General features: G+C 41.2%; 1 long non-coding RNA gene across 1 annotated transcript in view; it reads left to right on the top strand.

Moving 5' to 3' along the window:
• Positions 1–18,179, top strand: part of LOC128833536 (uncharacterized) — a 218,230-nt gene that overhangs the window by 71,929 nt on the left and 128,122 nt on the right. Inside the window, exon 3 of the long non-coding RNA XR_008444261.1 lies at positions 7,558–7,616. This is a non-coding gene — a long non-coding RNA (uncharacterized LOC128833536). The remainder of the gene's footprint in view (positions 1–7,557; positions 7,617–18,179) is intronic.

The raw sequence follows: 18,179 nt of genomic DNA, 5'->3' as shown, positions 1-18,179 counted from the left end.
ATCTGTCCTAGTTTCCATTTTTTATATGACTCCTTTTTATTTTTTAGATCATGCAAAATCTCATGGTTAAGTGGTCTTTTGCCACATTTTCTATCTTTCCTAACCAGCAGAATAGCTTGCTTTTGGGCCCTTAATAGTGTCCCTTTGAAAAAATACCAACTCTCCTCAGTTGTTTTTCCCCTCAGCCTTGATTCCCATGGGACCTTACCTATCAGCTTTCTGAGCTTACCAGAATCCGCCTTCCTGAAATCATTGTCTCTATTTTGCTGTTCTCCCTTCTGCCTTTCCTTAGAATTACAAACTCTATGATTTCATGATCACTTTCACCCAAGCTGCCTTCTACTTTCAAATTCTCAACGAGTTCCTCCCTATTTGTTAAAATCAAGTCTAGAACAGCTTCTCCCCTAGTAGCTTTTTCAACCTTCTGAAATAAAAAGTTGTCTGCAATGCAGTCCAAGAACTTGTTGGATAGTCTGTGCCCCACTGTGTTTCCCAACATATATTTTGGGGATGATTGTCAAAAAAGTCCAGCTGAGTCGTGGATAAGCCATGGAAAATTGCAGAAAAGTAATAATGGACCTTATTATTTATGGTAATAAAGCCCACCATTATTTTTCTGTGATTTTCCACTGTTGGCCGCCCGGGGCTTACCGCGGCTGCCTGGGGCTGAGAGCAGGACTCCTGCTCTCAGTATTGGCACCTGGGGCTACCACTATCAGTCCCGTTCACAACAGGATTCCCACTGTCAAAATTGCAGTGGAAGCCTAATATTGAGGAATCCGCAATTTCTGCAATATCGCAAGTGAAGTAGGGCCTTGCCAATTTTATGTTTTTTTGTGGCCAGATTCATGATATTTGAATGCTCAAGGACAGCAATATTAACACAGAGTGAGATCCTCAAACATTATGCACCTGAAATGAAACACAAAATAGGAGCTACAGTAGATCTAGCCTCTTTAGGAGGAAGGGAGATGCCTCCACATTTAAATTTACAGCACACAGAAGCAGAATAGACATTTTCTACGTTATCACAGTTGTCATTATCTGTGTGGACTGGAGAGTGGGCGAGTGGCAAACTCTTTAATAATAATTAGAGATGGGCCTAAACCTCTGAACTTTGTGGAAGCTTGCATTCAGGTCTAAACCTTATGGAAGTCTCCATAGGATATATTGGGCCAAACCGGAATACTGGATCCAACTATCCCCAAACTTTGCAGCTTGGAACCATCTCCAGTAATAACCCTGGTCACTCTTGTTATCATGGACTTATTCCGTTATCCTTTTCCTGCCTACTAGGCAAAGAAAGTATGCTGCATAAATTTTCTTCTTGACCCTCCTTGTCCTTTTCTCAAGTGTCTCTTATGTTGGCTAGATAAAAGGTAGCACTGTTCTAAAATGCTGTCTCTGTAGTTTTGTGATGTAAAATGACATTCATCCGAAAGAGTGGTAAGAAAATAATGATCTCATTAGAAGAGAGTTTAGCTGTGGAGAAGTGCTTCCTCTCTGCTGCGGAGATTAAATAGCAGCTAACTACAAACAATAGTCATTTAAACAAAGAACCCACATCAAAGTTATTATCTCGGTTTCTGCCCTTTAAGAACATCATCAGAAATTGATCCTCTCGCCACTGCACATTTTCATCAAAAGGCCCCGAATTTTAAGCTTGAAACACTAATTGTTTTGGGGTTTTTTTGTCCTCGAACTGGTTCCTTGGGTTGGTGTTTTTAACTAATTATTGGTGACATTTCACTTTTCTTTATAATGAACTTCCTCAATTGTTCTTTTTTCTCCCTGGGAAAGAGAGAAAAAAAAGGCTTAACACAATACCAGAGGTGAAATGGCAGAAATAATTAAAGGAAATAATAGTGTAAGCAGCTTTCCCTCCCCTACATCTAAAGAATGCATGAAGTATGTGTCCACTGGAAATTTGGGAAACTGAGCTCGAGTGATGTTTCAAAAGAAAGTTCAGGGGAAATCAAGCAAGTACCCAGTCCCTGCATGACAAGAAGGGTGGATGGTGCGATAACGATAGCCTCCCTCTGGCTGAATGTACCAATTCAGCTCCCAACCCATTTGAACTTTAAAGCTTTAAAGCAAGATGAACAGCTAATAAATAGCCCTTTAAAATAACAACTAACATAGCAGGAAGATATTAACTACATCACTTACCACTGGAGGGGCCTTCAGTTAAACAGGAGTTATCCGCATGTATTTTGTCAGTAGGTTGCTATCCTTAGTAATCATACCTCCTTTCCCCCCTCACCCATGTTATAAACACCATGGGCAAGAAGACATTCCCAGCAGGACAAAGATGGTGGGGAGGAATCAATTAGCATGGGTGAAGCATTGTTGCTGGTGCTGTTATATGGCTGCCATGTAGCACCATAGAGGTGTGTACATTTTAGTGATGGGAAGGAGAGGTAAAATGATCCCTATGGGTGTGTGTATATAGTACAACGCCAATTATCCATCTTCTGGTTGATTAAAGATCAGGAACATGTTCCATCAACAGTGCATACAGTGAAATGCACCTCCAAAGTCTTTTCCATCTCCCACACCCCATACCATAAACAAATCAATAAATAACAGCATATTATTGGCAACCAGTGAAAGTGCTTACATGGTAAACCCCCCACTGTCATTAGCTATTAGATCAGCAGAGGCCTATCACACAGGACTGACAACAACATAACAAACAAAAAACTTCTGTATAGATACAAATCTCAAGACTGGAGATGGCAAACATTGCAGATTATTTTTCATGGGGAGTTTTTAAAAATGTGTGGGTTTTTGTTTTTGTCAAAAATGTTCATAAAAAAAAAAAGAAAAATAATCTGTTCTCAGAAAACATGTTTTGTTTGGGATAAAAACATTCACCAAAAATATTCAGTTTTTGGTGGAAAATATTGTCAAAAATTAATGTTCATGTTCAGAGAAAAAAAGTCAACCAACTTGACTCAAGACGTCAGAGTACACTATGCTAGTAGCAGGGCTACATTATTGGCCTTCTGATCAGAAGAAGGGTACTGAAGGCACAATGGTGAGGGACATGAAAGAGGCCACTAAATATAATTAAAATAAAATAATAACAGTGACTTCAACTACCCACGGGAGTCAGCAGAGAGGTTATTTAAGGATATTGTATCAGAGACACAGAAGGCAGCAGAAAAGGAAGCTGGGAGGCAAGAATAAATCCTACTATGATTAAATAGCAAAGTTCAAGATGCTATTTGAGCCAAACAAGTATCCTGCAGATAATGACGACCCAGCACAGATGAAACCAATAGAAAGCAGAATAAACTAGGACAGGTAAGCAGTAAAATGGAAAGTCTGAGGAAGAGCAATTAGTCATAGATATAAAAACAATTAACAAGGAATTATTTTAGTATATAAGAAATGGGAAGCCTGTTAGAAAATAGGTCGGGCTGTTGGACTATCAAGGAAAGAAAGAGAGCAATTGAGGAGGATAAGGATATTGCAGAGATGTTGAATGATTTCTTTTCATGATATCAGGGCAACATAACCACCTTTCCTTTCAGCATGACCCCCTTAAAGTCCTTTCTACTCTCTCACCATATAGCAGAGGGTATCTACAGAGCCATCACTGAAATCAACGATAGCACCATTGAAATCAATTTACTGATTTACACAACTGAGAACCTGGCCTTGTCTTATCAGGATGACTAATGGGCATACAGCGGATCCCTTCACTACATGGTGTGAAAGTGATTCTGTGAAGATACCTAATTTTACCCTCCACATCTGCTGTACAGGAGTTCAAAGATCCTGGGGAATGGTCTGTCTAAGTGGCATATGCCTGTCTTAAGGCAGCATATGTTATGATGCAAAAAGCATGCCCTGTGCAGCAATAAATCCACCTCTGTGACATTTATCTACCTTGGATGGCATGGGGGCAGGGGCACAGCTAAAAGTAGCCTTATAGGAACAAGAGCAATGCTGCAGCATAGAAGCATGTGGGAAATGTGGATGGGCTGAGATCCTCTGGATGGGAACTGGACCCTTTGTTCCTGTGGCTTCTGACATTCTGCTACACACTTCTGATCACTCAGCTCTGCTGCTTGTCCTGATTACTGCAGAGGAAAATGCATTGGAGTGGCAATCCAACTAAAAGTGAACAACTGTGCAGGGTCTGAACTACCCTTCATCATTGTTTTATTCATGGTGGCTGCAAATTTGAAGAACCTACTAGATACACCTCTACCCCAATATAACGCGACCCAAAATAACACGAATTCTGATATAACGCGGTAAAGCAGCGCTCCGGGGCGGGGGGGGGGGGGGACGGGGGACGGGGACTGCGCACTCCGGTGGATCAAAGCAAGTTCAAAATAACGTGGTTTCACCTATAATGCAGTAAGATTTTTTGGCTCCCGGGGACAATGTTATATTGAGGTAGAGGTGTAGTTATTTTTTGGGCTCCATTTTGGCTGTTTACTTCATGATACCTCCTCCATCCTCAATACAAGTTTTAATACACTCTGATACAGTGCCTGGCTACTGTACCTTGACTTTCAATTACATTAAATCCTATTATAATCACTTTCTTTGTAACAAATCCTCTTTAACACCTGAAAAGCTCAGCTCCCATGGGTACAATGCTATGTTCTCAAAATCAAAACCAGAAGAATTCTAATGGAAATGAGTTAACTATGTGGAGTACTTTGAAAATGTGACTGGCATGAAAGGCCTTCAACATGCAGTTTATATTCATAGTCAGCAGTGGAAGAAAAAAAATTCCAGAACCAGCCACTTGTACATTAGCTGCCTTAAGACAGAGCATCTGAATCACTGTGTTATCATGCCAAAACATCTTGTATGGAAAATCATAACTGTCCAAAGATAGGTCAAGTACAGGTTACCCAAGTACTATTATTATAGAACTAAATGTTCTCCATCAAAACTGGAGGAAGAATTTGAAGAGATTTACAATGATCCCCAAATTGCTCTGTGGTGTATAGAATAAACCATGACCCTTCTTTACAATTTTGTAATTTATTTTTTGGTTGGCAGGATGGATCTAGACAGGGCCGGCTCCAGGCACCAGCTTAACAAGCAGGTGCTTGGGGCGGCCAAGGGAGAGGGGCGGCACCTGCTCTAGGAGCGAAGGAGCTGCTGCTGAACTGCTGCTTTTTTTTTTTTTTTTTTTTTTTGCTTGGGGCGGCAGAAATGCTGGAGCCGGCCCTGGATCTAGAGGTATTATATCAGATCCTGTGAGAGATCTCTTCTTTTGTTCTACTGACCTGGAAAAATAAGAGTTTTCATGCACCATTCACATGGCGTTTGGTTTTCCCCATATGAAAACACCTTACATTTACCATACACTTATCTACCATCACTGCACCAATTTTGGGGGAGTGGCATCTGGTGAAATCTGGGCTAATATAGCTCTCTGGATTGGCTGGTGGAGGATTTCTTATAGTCCTTCAATATAGATGTAAATCTAGCACCTCCAACAAAAGAAGTGGGAATTTCTCAATGTACATAGTATATGATTTGCATCAGAAATGCTGAATCAGGAATTTAAGATTACAGAAAATATTACTTTAAGAAATTAATCCAAAATTATGCATTTTTTGTCCTGTGACCCTCATTTTGAATCTTTGTCTCACATTGGCAGGGATTACTAAGAGAGATCCCCCCTGACTGCTCCATTCCTTCATTTTCCAGTCACTCTCAGATGCCTCAATATCCACTAGACAAATAGACCAGTCATCAAAAATCAGCTGGTATCTTTATCTATGATTCCCATATAGCAGCTATCTTACAAAATCCTCACAATGGCTGAGCACCTAACTTTTCATCTCTGTGGATTCAGTTCACGTCCATATTGTACTCTGTATCAAATTGCAGGGACAGCAATTGCGTTAAATGGCTTGTTACATCTCTGAGCCTTGCAACAGTTTAACATGCCCGCAGAGCAACACATGCATTTAGGTGCGTGCACACAACACTTACAACTGTTGATCCTGCTTCCTGAAACATCTCTCTCATGACGGCTAGCACTGTTGCTGAGAACAAGAGCACTTCATTGTGGGAGATAGGAGGACTGACTGAATAAGCTACAACGCTACAATGGAGCTACAACCCTTAGAGCTTCATGTCCATACTGAGGAGAAAACTTTATAAACTGATAGTTGAGCTAGACCTGAGCTACAGATCTTGTACTAGCTACAACCCATTAAAACAAACACTTGGGAAATGCTTGTAGCAGCTGTTGTGTGTACATTATACATGTACAAGCCAGGGGTTGTACATGTATAATCTAGGTATTAAAGACAATGTCTTTTTCAATAACCTTTCATTTAGTGTAGACACGGTAATAGAATTGACCCTAGGTAAGGCAGTGTGGTCTAGAAGATGAGTTGCTGGTCTCTGAGTCAAGAGACCTACTTACTAATCCTAGTTCTGCCATTGACCTTCTGTGTCACTATGGGCAGGCCCTTCACATCTTTGTGTTTTCCTTTTCCCTCTCATTCCCTCTTTACTTAGATTATAAACTGTATGGGAGTGGGATTTCCTCATCATGTGTTTGTACAGCCCCTAGCACAATGGGTCCTCAATCAACTATAAATTGTCATATTATATATATCTGCTGCATACATGACCCTGTCAAATGTCATACACATAGGTTTACAAAAGACAGGAGAGACTGGACAGCTGTACAGTTTTAGCCAAAATATTCAAAAGCCGTCATGGATTTTGGTTGTCTCAGTGTGCATGTGCCTGGATTTGAGACAGCTTGGACTTCATTTTAAGAGCTTCTGAGCACCCACAACTACCACTAATTTCAGTTGAACCTGTGGGCAATCAGCAACTCCAAAAATCAGGCTCAAGATATCTGAAGCCGGGCAGCCAAAAATTGAAGCATCCCAACTTAATGGCTACTTCTGAAAATGTAGCTAGACTAAGGGCCACAGTCTGTCATTGAGTATGTCCACATTTCCCATGGTCTCAAAGGTAGGGAGACCTCAGTTCTGTGGGTAGGATCGGCCATAATAGAAAAATGGTCATAAATAGGAGAAAGACTGATGGTTTGTCTGCCAGTTTCTGCACCCTTAGTATTGCTACATTTCCCAAAGGTTACAACCTGGAAAAACTATTTTTTATAAAAACTTTTTATAGATTATCATCCACATAGATCTTCTTAACAAGTGGCATAATCCTTTAAGCAATGCAAAGCTCCAAAAGTTATCCTGTGATTTTTGTGAACAGGTTATGTAACTGTACTATTACCTTAAATAGTATTTTTTATTTGAACTGCCAACTTTTTCATCAGCAGCAAAGAAAAAATGCATATTTCCAGGCATAAAGATAATTTTCAAAAGGTTGTAATTAGCTCATGATAACTATCTTTTGTCATGTCGTCTCTGCTGAACTAGAAAGAATGTGGACTTTTTTCATTGTTAAAACCAAAATATGACACCTGTGGTACGATAGCCTAGACAAACCATAAGACAAATTGAGTTTGAGGGTTTCCTCTAGCTCTGTGGAAAATGATAGTGCAGTAATATTGTGAATCCTTGAATTTTTACTTAGATTATCAGCTTTGGAAAATCGGAAGTGGCAACTGGCACCTATTTCTATTCCTCTCTAATGTAAGTACCTATTTTTATTGCCAAAGAGAGAGAAAGAGTTTCAACACCAATGAGAAAACGTAATGGGAAATAGGAAGAGAAAAGGGAATTAAGGCCCCAATCCTCCAAAGACAGAGGCATGTGCTTAATTTTAAGCATGTGAGTAGCCCCACTGTGTCCCAAAGGTAAGCACGTATTTAGCAAACGTCTTTGCAGGATCAAGGTTTAAGGGTCTGAGCCAGATAGGTGCAGAGTTTCCTGAATTTCCATTCAAGTTAACGGGCCAGATTCTCAGCTGATGGAAACCTGCAGAGCTCCACTGAAGTCAGCTATGATTCTATTTTCACCAGCTGAGGATCTGACCCAAAGAGGCCAGCTAACTTCAATGTGAGTTGAAGTTTCTCCATGGGCAGTGGGTGAAGCTTCCCCTGGGGGAGGCTAGCTCCCTGTCTTGCCTCTTCCATCCGCAGCTCCACCCACACACCACCCCAGGTCCCGCCCTTCAGTCCCTTCCCTGTTCAACCCCCTGCTGCTGCTTGTTATGTCCCTCCTCTCTTCCCCCCCATGAGGCCCCCCACCACTTGCCGGGCCCCTCCTCTTCTCCACACCCTCTCCCACGGAAGCAGGGTCTGAGGAGGGATGCGGGGGGGGGCGTGTCTCACGGGGAGAGGGGTGGAGGACAGGAGGGACATGGCGGGTTGGAGGGGGATCTTGTGGGGAGGGGCTGGAGGACAGGAGGGATGTGGCGAGCAATGGGGACCTCCGGAGGGAGGGGAGGTGGAGTGGAGGAGAGGAGCGAGGAGGAACTCACCAGGCAGCAGTGGGTGGTGGGGCCTCTCAGGGAAGGGGCAGAGCGCAGGCGGGGCCACCATGGCCCAGGCATCTGGCAGCGGGTTGGTGGCAGCTGTGCCAGGGGAGCTTAGCCTCTGCTGGCCTATTAGTTTCTCAGATTTTGAATCTGACCCTAAGGAGAAGGACAAAGGTGATAGTGGTGGATGGAGAGATACTAGGGAAGGGAAGAAACAATTTATGGAAAAATCATAGTTTTAGCAATAACAACAAGGAGTCTGGTGGCACCTTAAAGACTAACAGATTTATTTGGGCATAAGCTTTCGTGTTGTTGTTGTTGTTGTTGTTTTTGTAGATACAGACTAACACGGCTACCCCCTGATACTTGACACCATGCAAGGCACTGAGTTTTAGCAATAACCTTCTCAGTCCTTTATCCAATTTTGGGAACATTCTATGTAGAGATAAAATACTTTACTGCTGCCTTTCATAAAAATTCTGGCATAGTAAAGTTTTTGTCCTAATTCTGCTCTCAGACACATGGCCAATTCACATAAGAAAGAGAGAGAGATTGTTTGAGTGTGGGGAGAGGGAAGAATAAGTGGAAGCTTCGTCCTCTCTCCCTCACCTTTCCTTCTTGTGAGTGTTTATAGCAAGGCATGGACAATCTGCATTTTCTTTTATAACAACAATCATGATGCAGTCAATCCTGTTATATTCACCAGACTATGACATTGGAGTAAGAATAATCAGGAGAGGAAGAAGTGTCCTATGAAGGACAAAGGGTCCTCTTTACATACAAATAGGCTCCAGCTACAAAACTCAAATCCAGATTTAGAAAACCTCCAATTTTCAGGGTATTTGGAACCATGTGTTTTGTCTCATCTTATCATAAAGATGGAGGCTGTTTGTTCATTTCACTTCACATTATGAATGCATCTAAAGTCTGGAGTTTGTATGAGATCCCATACTTCAGTTTGGGCCCATCTCTAGTGGATGAATGAAATCCTCAAAAGTTATTCATTTGCCAATTACAGTCTAATCAAGCAGCATCCATAATATACATTGAGCCATTATGATAATAAAATTGGTGTAGGAAGGAAAAAATATAAGAATATTACAAGATGCTACACATGCATCGAAGAAGTATTGAAAACTGTGGTGTTTGGAAAACGGTGCTAAAGTTACAAAAGTATCACTTCAGTTTGCAAGGGGTTTCCTGGTCCTGCTTGCAGTGTAGGGGGCTCTGTAGGGAAGTGTGCCATCGGAGTGGGCCTGAAAAGAGCCAGCCTCAGTCAAGATGGATTGAGTTGTGCCTCTTTGCTTGGGGGCGAGCAGCCTGCTTCGTCTCTGTCTCTATGTTGTTTGCTCTTGTGTCTTAGGGTTCTGGATTTTAAGAGATAAAGTTGTGCTATTTTGCAACCTTCCATTGAGAATGTTTATATCCAACTTCTCTCTGTGTATCCTGTGAACAAAAATACTATACAGTAAAAAGAACGAGGAGTACTTGTGGCACCTTAGAGACTAACAAATTTATTTGAGCATAAGCTTTTGTGGGCTAAAGCCCAGTGGTTCTCAAAACTTTAGCCCAGTGGTTCTCAAAGCCGGTCCGCTGCTTGTTCAGGAAAGCCCCTGGCGGGCCGGGACGGTTTGTTTACCTGCAGCGTCCTCAGGTTCGGCCGATCGTGGCTCCCACTGGCTGCAGTTCGCCGCTCCAGGCCAATGGGGGCTGCGGGAAGTGGCACAGGCCGAGGGATGTGCTGGCCGCCCTTCCTTCAGCCCCCATTGGCCTGGAGCAGCGGCCAGTGGGAGCTGCGATCGGCCGAAACCTGTGGACGTGGAAGGTAAACAAATCGCCCCGGCCCGTCAGGGGCTTTCCCTGAACAAGCGGCGGACCCGCTTTGAGAACCACTGCTTTAGCCCACGAAAGCTTATGCTCAAATAAAATTGTTAGTCTCTAAGGTGCCACAAGTACTCCTTGTTCTTTTTGCTGATGCAGACTAACACGGCTGCCACTCTGAAACCTGTCACCATACTATACAGTGTTGTATTATGTGAGAAGCAACATAGAATCCTGTAACTGAAATCTGTTTCATGATTCATACACACAAGAAAGGGCAGGTAGAGTTATGGTAACAAATGGTGTAACTCAGCATAATTTTCATGGAGCTATATGAAATTACAACGACTGAGGATCTGGACTTCAGAGTGTTTTATTTTGATTTCAGAGTGTTTAAACTTCTGAAAAAGTTAATAACACATCCAGAACCCCCACCGCCCCAACATAAAGCAAGAAGCCTAGTGACAAAAAACTAGTGCTGCTTTCTATCAGATCCTGATTTTTGAGACCGTATCAAACACACTTCTTCCCAGAGAGCCACTCCGGACCTCCCAGCCAAATCTCTTGAATCACTGCTTTGAGGACATAGAAGAGGGGAGCTTGCCTGGGAAATTTGGAAGAAGGGGCACAACATGTATGGTAGACTGCTAACACCCTTCCATACCGTACACTAGAATATTAACTGTTAGAAAGGAAATGGGTTAGGGTTCAGAGGAGGTATAGGGTGATTCTTAATTTTTCTGACTCTATTTGCCCATCTTTAGTAGCGATGACTCAAAGTCTTATTGCCTTTCTGCTTGGGTGACAGCATTTAGCACTTATGCCCTCAAACAATGACTCTTCAGCAATAGAAAATAATATAATAATAAAATCCTGAGTGAGGTATATAATTCAAAAGTCAGGATCTGATTGACATCCGCACCAGGGTCCAATCCTCAAGGTGCTGAGCACCCACTGAGGGCCCTCAGCACTTTACAGGATTGGACCCTTAAGCAGGAGACAATTCATTTACATTAGAGTAATATCTCTGTGAGTGAAGAATTATGCCCTCAGTCTCTGTCAAGCAAAAGGAGAGTGATTTACAAAAGGAAAAGTACAACGTTTACAGAATTGGTATTCAAAATTTGTGAGACAGCATTTTAGAAATTTTAACCACCTTCCTGTATAGCTTTATCATACTACCCAGGACATAAAAGGAGAATTGGATCAATTAATGACAGGCAGTTGAATCTTTTCAAATAGCATACTTCCTTTAAGTCTCAGAGACGATATCCTATGTTTTTGGCAAAGGTTGATAAGTAATATAAATTCCTTGTGTGTTCAACATGAGGATCAGACTAAAATTAACCCCACTCTTAGATGGGAGGTAGCCAGCTTGACTCTGTGATCCATTATGTGAAAAGAGGAATGCTTCTGTCTATACCCAGAGGTAAACTCCACAGACAAGAAGTAATTGAAATGAATTATGTCACCAATCTTGCTAAACCTAGGTCAGTAGCAGAGATACCTCTCTATTTCTGTATGCCCACCACCTAAGTACATTTAGCCTTAACTATGAGACTTCCCTGGGCCCTTTTTTAAAATGTCACCTGCTGTAAAATTCCAGTAGTTTGTATTTTTAGATGCTGGGGTCAGGATGAGTGCAAAAATAATGACATTTCTGGCCTTAGAAGTAATTCCTTCATTTTACTGTTGCTAGAAATGAAGCATAATATGGACAGAGGAGAACTGCTTCTGCCCATTTTAACCTCTTATGGTCCGAGATAGAAACTCAGAAAAAATGAGCACCTTCCTGACATAAAGGTTGCACATATCATATCACCAGTGTGGGGGAAAAAAAAAATTACACTGTGTAATTCCAGTGTAGCTGATCCTTGTGGTGTGTTCTAAACCACAGTGTAGATTTAATTTTCACTCTTGCTACCTTGATTCTTCTCCTGAAAACCACCTTAACCCAGAAAACTTTCTGCCCTCATATCAAAACTATTATTGTCTACCTTGACTATTTTTCATCTTCCAGGGCAAGGGGAGATGCATGCTCCAAGCCCCTCTCTTGGAACATGCATCTTTTTATTTGCATTATGCTCAAGGCCCTCCATTGCTCTGAGTCTATCTCTAGTGAGGCAATTCAGATGCAGCTCCCTGTAGAGCCTGTCATTATCCATTGATCTTTGAACAGAGTAGGTCGGGAGGAGAGGGGCATTGCTGGAGAGCGCTCCCTTCTCCTTTTACAAAGGTCCCTGCTCAGTTTCCCCACCCCCAATACATAAATAAGTGCAGCTATTGTACATGCCTACTAGGTTCCAAGGCTGGTCAGATAGTGAGTCTAAATAAAGGCTTCTGAGTGGAACCATGCTTCAGAGAGGGAGCGTGTATTGGCAACTGGGAAGCCCTAGGTTTTAGTCTCAGCTCTGCCACTGATCTACTGTATGACTTTGATCTAATGCCTCCATTTCCCCATCTGTGAAATGGGGGAAATAGTTATTATCTATCCTTAGATGGCAAGAGATATACAAGTTCAACATATACAATCTTTTGCTTACAGTTGCTAAGCCCTTCATTAGCTTGGAACAATATAGATGGCCTTCCCCGACACATCCCCTTTTAACATTAATGGCAAGAATTATTTAAAAAAAAAAAAAAAAGACACCCTCTGAGACATATTCTCAGAAAGATCCATTAGAAATTTCTGGGGAATGTTTTTATACAGATCCAGTTCACAATACGGCTGTCTAGCAGTGGGTTAGCCTGGTTTACTTTGCCACAAGGGGATACATCCAAGTATGGTGGTGGAACAGAAAAAAGCATGTGTTTTTTATTAAGCTCTTTTTAGCCTTTTACCATTTTGTAAGGGAACACCACTACAAATCATAACTGAGCTAGAGAGAGATCATATTTTAAATGAAATCCTATGCAAACAATGATGATTTTTCATGCGTTTTCATCACTTTTATTAGTATTTAAAACATTAATATGGAATATTTCAAGCTATTAAAACCTTAAAACCCGCCATAAAATCCTGCACTCAACAAAAAATTTCAAAGCACTCACTATCGTTTCAATGTATGTCAAAAACAGGACTTAAAATAGAAATGATGGCGAAATTACTCGTCGATCTATTTTTAGTCTAATCAGGCTTTTGAATGAAGTTTTTAGGCTCATATTTTCATAATTGTGTGTGTGTGACTGATTGGAATTTTATGGCAGGCAAGTTTTTCTTGAGGGGAGGGAGCTGGATTACTAAGTCAACATTTGAGCACTCATTTGGTTTGGTTTAATATTATTGGAAAGCACATAGTGGCAACCATGATAGGTACTTTGTAGTTCAACAAACAGAACAAATAAATACATTTGTGCAGTCTGCAGCCACTTGATTTTGCATAGCTAGCATCTGGGAACTACAGGTTAAAGCTTTTATCACAGGATCTTTACTCACATGAGTAGATTTATTGCTCTAATGGAAACACTATGTAAATTAGTGCTACTAACTTGTATTATTTGCTTGAGAAAATGTTGCAGGATCAGGTTTTATGAGGACTTTCTAGACTATCAAATTCTGACCCCCTTTCTGTGCCCTCCCTGAAATGCTATGTACAAATGGTGTAAGAAAAACACTAAATGGATGCCGTGTTATGCTTTATGATAAACATAAGAGACAACAAATTTTAAGGTGTTTGGTTTTATTAAGTGAGAACTCATTAAAGATTTAAAAAATCCACTATTCTTGCTTCCCAAAATGTGGCCTTTTTAGAGCAGAGTGCCCTTAATGTCAGAACAGTTTTGGTTTTGGTCTTGAACATATATCCAGGAAAAAGAGAGAGCGAGTGAGCAAATAATATATTTTCCAGGTCATCCTAGCAGGATACAGGTGACCCTTAGAATGCTGTTGCCTACATATAATATTTTAAGGATTCTGGGAAACTCATTAAGGAGTTGTACTTCTGGAAGCAATACTGTCCTGTCAGAGCTTGTAAAGCATTACAAACAAGAAAGATTCCATAGACCTCTAAAGTTCAGTCCAGTCAGATTTCTCTAGAAAGGCAACACCCCTGCTACCCTCATCCCTGAGTAAAATTGTGTCATGCCCCCTGATAAAATAAAGCCCTGCATCAAGGGACATTGTCAATTACAGTTGTTGAAGGCCCAGATTTAGTTTTCTTTTTGAAGGTTTTATAAAACCTAATATTTATTGAAAAATATGTATATTTACTCTCTGAAGTTATTTCTATGAAAGCAGACTAGGCCCAGTTCTACATTCCTTGTGCTCCCAAAATTCTCACATAAATCACTTGGTTTACATTTATATATATTTTACATGACAAAAGATCACTGGTTTTTGGAAGCCCAACTGGAGATACCGTGGGCCCGATTTTTCAGAAGTGCTGAGCAGCCACACCTCCCATTGATTTCAGTTCGAGTTATGAGTACTCAGCACTTCTGAAATCCTGTCTCAGGCATCTAAATCGGGCTTCCCAAAATAGAGGCATTCAAAATCAGTGGCCATTTGTGAAAGAGTGGCCTTAATACTTTGCTGCTTGTCTGCACTAATACACCCACCATGTCAGTGTTAACATCAGGACATTTTTCAGCAAAAAAGGCCCAGCATAGACTAGTCATTAACCCTGTTTCAGTCTAGGCTAATAATAATAATACCTAGTTGTTATATAGTGCTTTTCATCAGTAGATCTCAAAGTGCTTTACAAAGGATCCATTTTACAGGTAGGGAAACTGTGGCACAGAGAAGTGAAGTGTCTTGCCCAAGGTCACTCAGCAGATATGGAAACAACTCCTTCTCCTGAGTGCCAGTGCAGTGTTTATCCACTAGGACACACTGCCTCCAGGCTAAAAAACACTCTTTGCTAACATAGTTATAGAATCATATTTCCCATCCACATTGGCAATAAAAAAGCCATATAGTAGCCCACAGTCTTGTTGAATAACTGTTTGTAATTTATTGTGACTGACCAATATACCTAACCGCTAGGGTGCTCGTAGCATACTAGGGGTACTGCAACTCAGAAATAAGCACTGTAGGTGCGTTAGCAGCTAGATCTTGTAGGCGCTAGCCCTGGTGGATCCCAATAGCCACTCAGACACATGACTAAGGGAAAGGGTATTTTACTAGGGCTCGCAGGAAACGGAAAGGTTGCAGATGCCCTAGGTACAGAGGCTTAAAAAATGACAGTTCAGAGTGAGCAATAGCAGTTCCTGTTTGGGTCCCTGGGCAGTCCAATTGATAGTCAGGGCTGTTCAGGCCTAGGGCCTGGGGTGCCCTCTCCAGTCCAGTCTCTATTCCATAAAATAGGTGCTTGCAGGGGTCCAGGCCAGACTCAGTTAGTGTTTCTCATTGGACCCCTCTGCATCAGCTACCTCCACAGCTGATCTCACAAACTCCATATAGACCTGCACCCAGCTGTAATATCCAGCCCTCACAGCCTGTTCCACGTGAGGCTCTGCATCTTTTTTCCCGAGCCTCTACAGCTTCCTGATGCCATGTAAGTCCTACTTCCAAGCAGAACCCAGACACTTCTTCATTCATGACCTGTTCCCTTACTTGCAGGGGGAAAGTGAAGTGCAGGGGTGGGGGGGGCTCATGGGAGTTGTAGTCCCTGCTTTACAGATCCATCACATGTTTTTAAACAGGGTTATTTTAGTCAGTGACATAGGGCATAACAAGAGCAGCCATTGTGGTCCTTAACCCCTCATGGCAATTATCCACTGACTATGCACAAGAATGATTTTTCGGTTGCTTATCATTTAATATTTTCTTATCCCACACCAAGCATAGGCAATTGTCCTCAATGACAACTATGTCCATGCTAAGTTTCACATCTCAAAAAATCTCATTTTTTGCTGTAGCTGTGTTAGAAATTTTTATAATGAAAAAAAGTATTTTTTCTCATGTCCCATAACTCATAAAACTGCTGAAGGCCTTTTCCACAAAATTTCCTCACAAAACAAAAACATCAGCTCAGGCAGAGTCCAATAACTGAAAAACTGAAAATATCAGCCTAATGACCAAGTATTTGGGAAAATTATGAGTGTAAAATGAGGGGTTCCTAAAAACAACATTTAGACTTTGGGCATACCCTGGATGTGGCAGTAAGCAATGTATGTAGCACCTCCACCGTATTAGAAACAGAATGCTGGTCTGCCAGAGCATGCTGTCATTTTCCTCCAAAACAGTATGTTTCCTCTGGACTGATTGTGCTTTGCCCATACTGAGGCTATGAGGAGTCAAGAACCCAGAGTAAACTATGAGACCTACAACTAAATGAGACCTACAACAAATCTCCTGGGAACTAGACAAAGGCACCAGCCTTTGTCATCAAGACGAACAAATTAAACCTATTTCAGAGTAACAGCCGTGTTAGTCTGTATCCGCAAAAAGAAGAACAGGAGTACTTGTGGCACCTTAGAGACTAACAAATTTATTAGAGCATAAGCTTTCGTGGACTACAGCCCACTTCTTCGGATGCATATAGAATGGAACATATATTGAGGAGATATATATACACACATACAGAGAGCATAAACAGGTGGGAGTTGTCTTACCAACTCTGAGAGGCCAATTAATTAAGAGAAATAAGTATTCTCACACTTATTATCAAACTGTCTGTACTGGGCTAGCTTGATTATCACTTCAAAAGTTTTTTTTCTCTTAATTAATTGGCCTCTCAGAGTTGGTAAGACAACTCCCACCTGTTTATGCTCTCTGTATGTGTGTATATATATCTCCTCAATATATGTTCCATTCTATATGCATCCGAAGAAGTGGGCTGTAGTCCACGAAAGCTTATGCTCTAATAAATTTGTTAGTCTCTAAGGTGCCACAAGTACTCCTGTTCTTCTTTTTGCAAATGAAACCTATGTGATTTTGGGGTTATGATAAGTCAAAGAAAGTTAAGAAAGTATTTGAGAACTGAGATCACATCACAAAAAAACTGTCATACCTTCCAAATGCCTTGTCTGATTTGCCTCAAACTTTCAGGAAAAAAAAAATCATCTATCCTGATGGAATAGACATAACATCACCCCTATAAAATTTCAGGTGGATAGGTTTAGCTTTGCATTGAGTTTGGTAAAGTTAGTGTGTGTCCAAAACTAGCATTATATCATTAGGTTAACTTCATCCGTAACTACAAAGAAACTAGATTTTCTTTTTGCCATTTTTTTCTGACAGTGGGTAGGAGAAGAGGAGAGAGAGAGAGAGAGAGAGAGAGAGAGAGAGAGAGAGAGAGAGAATGACATGAAAAAGCCTTTATTTTCATAAAATTACATTTAAACTATTTAAAATCTTATAATATTACAATATATATACACAAAAGATATGAATAAAATAAAGCAAAACACATCTTAAGCAAACATTGTACATAGATCATTAAAACATCATCATCACCAAGTTCACTCAAAATATTAAAACATCAAATCAACTAAGAAGCGTCCAGGTACAAGTCAATTTATACAAGATGTAATCAGTCCACAGCCGGGCCACAATCAGTGCTCTGAACAGCCCTGGCACATCACACCGCTCTACCCTGGCCATTCTGTTCTGGTTAGATTTCAAAATGGCTAGTTTTGCCTGACCCAGCAAAAAGTTAGCCAAACAGGAAACCAGCCAAATGTGAGTACCATATCTCACTTGGAGAACTACCAGTCCCAAACCTTGGAAAAACTGCTGCAAAAAAAACAAAGAGAGGAATCAGTTGGGCGCAATGTAAGAAAAAAATGAAACACTATGTCTGAAGCCAAACAGAAAGGGGACTGCGCAGACATCTCAAGGGCAATATGGCACACAAAATAATTGGTTGACATGATACTATGTAGGACTCGCTGCTGCAAGTCCCCAGAGTGCTTAGGAAGAGGAGCTTTGTACAACGTCCCCCAAGCCTGGGCTATAGATTCACCCAAGTACAGAGACACCCTCCAGGCTGTATCATGGAGATTAGAGAAGG

This window comes from Malaclemys terrapin, chromosome 3, assembly GCF_027887155.1.
Source record: "Malaclemys terrapin pileata isolate rMalTer1 chromosome 3, rMalTer1.hap1, whole genome shotgun sequence".
NCBI classification, from domain to species: domain Eukaryota; kingdom Metazoa; phylum Chordata; order Testudines; family Emydidae; genus Malaclemys; species Malaclemys terrapin.
This window is presented reverse-complemented; position numbering and strand designations above follow the sequence as displayed.